The sequence below is a fragment of the Hylobates moloch genome, unplaced genomic scaffold (genome assembly GCF_009828535.3).
Source record: "Hylobates moloch isolate HMO894 unplaced genomic scaffold, HMol_V3 SCAFFOLD_27, whole genome shotgun sequence".
Classification (NCBI taxonomy): Eukaryota; Metazoa; Chordata; class Mammalia; order Primates; family Hylobatidae; genus Hylobates; species Hylobates moloch.
The window spans coordinates 5,098,505-5,105,382 of NW_026652302.1; the positions used below are offsets into that span (position 1 = coordinate 5,098,505).

Genomic DNA, 6,878 nt, shown 5'->3' on the forward strand with positions numbered 1-6,878 from the left:
GAGAAAGAAAAAGAGAAAGAAAGAGAGAAAGAAAGAGAAAGATTAAATTAGCTCAAGATGGGCAACTGAAAATTACCAATTCTAAAACTCAACATCATTCTAAAAATTACCAAATTACTGAGCCTTACATGGAAGTTGAATGAAATACACAGAAAATGTCTGGTATCCATAAACTCAGAAGGAGTGGCCAAGAAATGACTTACTCTGACAGATGGTTTCATTAGTAAAAGTCACAGAATGATTATTAGGACTGGGAGGAGCCTTAGACATGGCTTAACAGCGCCCCCAACTCTAGCTATTCTCTTCTCTCAGGGAAACCACAGTTGAATTGAACAGCCAAGACAAACCGATATGAAATATTAACCAAAACCCTTCCCTTTCTTGTGATCTGAGCACTGAATGAAGTATAGGCAGGCACATAAAAGCTCACACCAAGGGGTAGACATGTGGGCTCTATTACTCGGCAAGGCTTCATGTCACTCTCATTTCATAGGCAACTATCAATATGCTGATTTCCCAATGAATCTGAAGAAATGCTGAACAAAAAATTCAATTCATGTGTGGAGAAAATATTTTAAAACTTCAAGTTTTAGACATTTGAACATTCTCCCCCGCCCCTGCCGCTGCCCCCAGGCTCAAGCAATCCTCCTGCCTCAGCCTCCCAAAGTGGACATTTGAACATTTTAAAGCTTCAGTAAGTGAGTTTGCTGATTCAGTTTGGGTACAACATTAATTGGGCGTTTTAAACCTTACATGGTCCAAAGTAGAGGTCTTTGAGGAAAAGATAACCAAGGCAGCTTTGTGGACACAATGGTTTAAGCTCTGGGAATCTTCAGACAGTCTCCATTAAAATGTAAATTCCCAGGAGAAAAGGTCTGATTATTCCAGTTTCTTCCTAGATCAATTCTTAGTCCCTGATTGCCAAACAAAAATCAGGATATTAATCCAAGTCAGGGTAGGTTGAATCATCAACGATGAGAACAGTTAAGAGTTGGGATCATTTTTTTGGGCGGCAGCGGGGCGGGTGGACAGGGTTGTTGGTCAAAATACTGCTGTTCAGACAAAAGAATCTACCTAGGTGCCCCAAATAGAAAGCAAGTTCTGAATGCAAGATAACTTGAATCATATTGCCAAGCTAAAATCAAGAGGACAGGAGACACAGCATGACCAGACTCAATAAGATTCTGGAAGTTAGAGGCAGGTAAGGCGCCTGCTTCAGGGTAAAACTAGAACAAAATAGGATTCAAAAGGCAGATCACAAGTGAGGAATGTAAGATCTGGAGTTGTTATGTACCTGTCCGCATTTGTTAGTGGTTTTTCCACCATTTGACCCTGCTCTGTAGATTAACGCCTCCCTTGCTAGCCTTTCTGCTTACCTATGGAAGATCTTAGCAACAAAACATTGAGTGCATCTGAGAAATATGAAAAGCTGAGCATTCAGTGTTTAGGAGGTGTGGTAACCAAGGCAGCTCTGCAGACACAATGATTGAAGCACTTGGAATCTTCAGACACTGTGAGTCTCCATTAAGATGTTTCAATTCCCAGGATAAAAATGTCTGATTATTCCAGGTTTCTTCCTAGATGAATCAGGTATTTCTTGGAGTGAAGGTAGCGGGTGGGATGTCATGTAGCACAGTAGGGACACTGAGGGCCCATCTTATGCATCAAGGCCATTCTTGGATAAGGAAGAACTGTTAGGGGCAGGAGAGTGACTTCAACCTGAGCTTACCACAAAGTCCAAAACCTCATTGATTGATTCATCAAGACAGCACATCACAGCAGAGTGCTTCAGAATGCAAGCTCTGGAACCAAGTGCTTGAGATCCACTTCTGGCTCTGTCAATTACTAACACTGCACTTTCTTCACCAGTCAAAGCAGTTAATTTGAGTACCTATCTCACAGGATTGTACTGAGGAGTAAAAGGCTTAATGCACATAGTGAGCCCAGGATAGTGCATGGCCCATAATAAGCACTCAATAAATTTTAGCTATTACTAGCATTCATTTGAAAAATCTTAATGAGCACTGATTATGTGCCAAGTACTGTGTGAGCTTCTCACCACCCTTTAGCCCAAACCTATTCTTCCACTGAGTAGGATATTCTTATACTAGTCATTCATTAGAAACGTGGGAGTCATCTTAACTGCTCCCACCTCCTCATTGCCCACTTCTAAATACACACCCGACATGGTTCCACCTATTAAACCTCTACCAGCCCCTTCCCTCTTTTCCTGTCTGCACTGTCACTGCCCAATTCAGGCCTTCTTTAATGTCCCATCTGCAATATGACAAGTTTCCACAGTGTCTTCCTAAGGTCAATGTCACTCTCATCTAATCTCAGATTTTTAAAATTCCAAGTTTTGTTATTATTTTTTAAACACATACGTGACAGTATCATTCACTTGTTCAAAGGCTTCAGTACTATTAAACCCTCATGGGGCCTTTGTGATCTGGCCCCTCCTGTCTCCCTAGGCCTCACTCTGTGCTATCACTAAACAGGCTGGAGTTTCCTGAACGTCCAGTGCTGTTTCACTTCTCTATGGGTGCTGTTCCTTCTGCTGGGTCACCTACCCTTTCCCTTGCCTGACAATTCATCCTCCTACATGAACGTTCATTATTCCATCAATAAACACTTTCTAACACTTATCATGAGACAAGCCTGGGCCACGTTCAGGAAGTACGATGCTGAATAACAAACTCGACCCTTTCTTTCTCATAGAAAAATAACTTTAGGGCTCTCAAAGGAGGAATAAGGTTTGGAAATTAAGGTAAAGTTGTCTGAAATTTAGCATTGTTGCCTTTACTAGTTGGATATCTTAGCAAACTGGGGAAACTTTGAAACTTTGATACTTGGGCATCAAGTTCAAAAGCATCTCAGCAGATTTCAATTCCAACAGTAAACTGTGGGCCGGGCGCGGTGGCCCACGCCTGTAATCCCAGCACTTTGGGAGGCCAAGGCGGGTGGATCACGAGGTCAGGAGATCGAGAGCATCCTGGCTAACATGGTGAAACCCTGTCTCTACTAAAAATACAAAAAAAATTAGCCGGGCGCAGTGGCGGGCGCCTGTAGTCCCAGCTACTCGGGAGGCTGAGGCAGGAGAATGGTGGGAACCCAGGAGGTGGAGCTTGCAGTGAGCTGAGATAGCGCCACTGCACTCCGGCCTGGGCGAAAAAGCAAGACTCCGTCTCAAAAAAAAAAAAAAAAAAAAAGCAGTAAACTGTGATATGGTAGATTTATTCATTTTGGCTCACATGGCTATAATGTGCTAAAAAAACATTGATTTGAACTACAAAAACAATGATCAAAAACTTGCTTCAATATAGTGTTACAAATGTATAAACTATTAGGCAGGGCATGGTGGCTCACATCTGCAATCCCAGCACTTTGGGAGGCCAAGGCAAGCAGATCACCTGAGGTCAGCAGTTCGAGACCAGCCTGGCCAACAGGGCCAAACCTTGTTCCTACTAAAAATACAAAAATTAGCTGGGTGTTGTGGCTGCCTGTAGTCCCAGCTACTTGGGAGGCTGAAGCACAAGAATTGCTTAAACGCAGGAGGTGGAGGTTGCAGTGAGCCAAGATTGCACCACTACACTCCAGCCTGGGGCAACAGAGTAAGACTCTGTTTCAAAAAACGAAACAAAACAACCTATTAATTAGTCACGCCATTTCCTAAAAGTCATGCTGTTAACTAAAGGTGACTGCAATTGTCCAGGGGTGATAATCAGCTGAGTTTCGTTTTACATGGTTATTAAATAATATGAAACACGATTCATTCAAGCACTTTAAAAACCATACCTTTTAAATTCATATATTTTTAAATAATGTATCAAATGAAGAATAGGCTGCCTACAAAGACAAGTAAATAACTAAGCTCAAAAGCTTCCTTGCTCTTCCAGCCATGACCCAGTCCATTCCAAATCCCAGATCTTCAGAAACATCAGTCATATTGGGACAGAAACTTTACTCTGGGTATAGATTTACCCTAGCACCTATCTCATTATATTGAATTTTCCAGCATATTTAAATAAACTATTAATTAGTCACACTATTTCTTAAAAGTCACACTATTAACTGAAGGTGACTGCAATTATCTAGGGGTGGTAATCTGCTGAGTTTACTCTTTAAATACACTGGGAACCAGCATATTGAGTTATATTGGGACAGAAACTTCACTCTGGGTATAGATTTACCCTAGCACCTTGCCGGCAGTATCCTATTATTCATGGTTGTACAAGCAAGGTTCGGGGAAGAGGCTGGCACGAAGGTACCTGGTAACTGTTGTTTGGGGCCGAATTCAGCTCAACTCAGCTCCAGTAGAGATGGTGCACCCTTCTCTCCAGGGTTGAGATAGTGTGCAGTCCCTTCCTAAGGGCTGCTACCCACCGCAATGGGACCTGTCAGCTTCAGCTTTTAAATTTCTCTGCTCCCGCTGGGACTCACCCGCTTCAAAAATCATCATGCGGTTTTAGCACCAATTTAGTAAACACAAACTGTCTGAAATATTTTGATTTTAGAGAGTTACTTACAATCACCACATTAAATGATACCTTTCTCCCATGCAGTGAAAATAACAGCAAAATGGTCATTGAATAATGAAATTAATTTTCTCTTGGGCTTCTGTGGCAAAGCACATGATTTCAGTGGTTATCTTAGATCAGCCTAGTGACCTTTACTGGCATGTTGTAACATCAGGCGCCTTAGGAAACTGAAAACTCAATCGTCACTTCCCATACCACTGCCCCAGGTTAGCAGGGCAGGCATTTCACATCTAGAGCCTCATTTTAAATACAGACAGAGCAAGCCTCGCTTTTCAAAAGTTCATTAACAAAGTCTCACAATTAAGACAGCAGCCCTGTGACTCATTTTTGGATACTTGTAAATAACAGCTCCTCCCTTTGCTGAGAAACGGCTGAAACAAGTGCGTGAGAACCACAGGAAGTAATACAGATCTCAGCTGGCGTCAGCGGAGTCTAGAAAAAGGCAGAATTCCCTCTCAGGACGGCGTAGTTTTCGCAGGTATTGCTACTACTTCTCTCCATGTTTCTAAAACAAAGTCTTACGCGGGCTTCGAAGGGACTGCTCCAAGGCTCTATCAATTTCCCCGTCTTTCCTGGCTACTGAGTGACATCGCCAAGTTCAAGTCAAGAAGTACCCATTCTGGTGTTTTTGACACAGTCACCCTACTAGGAAGTGAAGAGGTGATAACAAAAAAACACTTCAGCCTTTCGATTTAAAATAAAAGTAGTCTTGGGTGGACATTTTATAAAAGCAGCCTACCAACAGGTATCCCTAAAATAATTCTTATGAAGCACTAAATCCTAAGTCTCTCAGCCTCTGAAATTAAAAGTAATTAAAAAAAAATCATTCCGCTTTATATGAGAAACTCAATGCTGTGTTTCCGAAGGCGCCCAGAGGCGGCGTGAGGACCTGCGCCAGATCCAAAATCCCACCTAAGGCACAGCCGCGGGTCCGCAGCCCAGACAGTGCCCCCGCCCCGGCCCGCCCGCCTCCCCGATCTCTCCACGCAAGGGGAATAGTCAGGAAGAGAAATGGGGGCTCAGGGAGAGAAAAACAAACCTGGACCCGGAGCGAGAGTGCGAACCGAGAAGCCCCTCTCCCCGCAGGGCGCGCGTCACCTGTGGGCGCAGCGATAGGGAAGGAAACCTGTTGCGGGACTCCCGGCGGCTCCGCTCCCGGCGCCTCCTGCGGCCGGGGCTGGGCTCCTCCACGGCCGCCCGAGCTCCTTGCCGCCGCGGCCGCATCTGGGCGCCGCCGGCTCAGCCCCCGCCGCTTAGGAAGCGACCACAGCTGGGGACCAGGCCCCGCCCCGGGATGACAGCGCCGGGGCGCGGCGGCAGCCGGTTCGCAGAGCGCGGGTTCCCGCCCCACCCGGAGTCCGTGCGCTCGGGACCGCCCGGAGCCGGGGACGCGCTCCAGCCCCTCCCGCGAGCCCCGGGGCGTTCCCGCGGGCGGCGCGGACCGGCGCGGGGAGTGGGATGTTTGCCGCTCGAGACACTTCCTCCGCTCATCCTCTGGTCCCCAGGGCAGGGAGCGCGCTGGACTTTCCCCGGGAATCCCCGCTGCGCTGGTGACATTTGCAGTCCGGTGCATTTCCGCGGCGAGGACGCTGGAAGCGGTCTCTGAGCGTGGGTGTGGCTGCGGAAGCTGCGGCAGGTCCTGCATCCCTGGGATCCTCGAGGAGGCGGGCGAGGAGCCTGCGGTCACACAGAGGCCGAGCACCGCCTTCCCAGAACCCTGCCGGCCAATCTCTCTCCAGTCGGCCTCAACACCCGCCGGGCTCATCGTTCCCTGGATATCAACTGAGCGTCCCCTTGTGTGCCCAGGATACCACCGCGCTCAAAAATACTGCCAAGACCCACCCTCCAGGTCCTGGCACTTTAACGGGGAGAGATAAACAGAAAATGTGGATTGTGCCAGGTGGTGGTAAAGCACCTTGAAAAACAAGGCTGAGGCTGAAAAGCAAGGAAGTGATACTCAAGAAAGGAAAAATCGGGCTGGGCGCGGTGGCTCACGCCCGTATTCCTAACACTTTCGGAGGCCGAAGCGGGAGGATCTCTTGAGCCCAGGAGTTTGAGACCAGCATGAGCAATATGGTGAAAGCTTATCTCTACAAAAAATAAAAAAGTTAACTGGGCGTGGTGGCGCGCGCTGTGATCCCAGCTACTCGGGAGGCTAAGGTGGGAGGATCACTTGAGGCTGGGAGGTCAAGGATGCAGTGAGCCGAGATCGCGCCACTGCACTCCAGCCTGGGCGACAGAATGAGACGCTGTCTCAATTGAATGAGAAGAAAAAAAATAAAAATAAAGAATGAATCCTGCCTTGATGGGAGAATATTTAGACACAGGAACCACCTGAAA

General features: G+C 46.7%; 1 protein-coding gene across 1 annotated transcript in view; it reads right to left on the minus strand.

Moving 5' to 3' along the window:
* Nucleotides 1-5,764, minus strand: part of LOC116463100 (syntaxin-11) — a 41,602-nt gene extending 35,838 nt beyond the window's left edge. The window contains exon 1 of the mRNA XM_032146065.2: nt 5,578-5,764. The gene's annotated coding sequence lies outside the window, so the exon portion shown is untranslated. The remainder of the gene's footprint in view (nt 1-5,577) is intronic.
* Between the last annotated feature and the right edge of the window lie 1,114 nt (nt 5,765-6,878).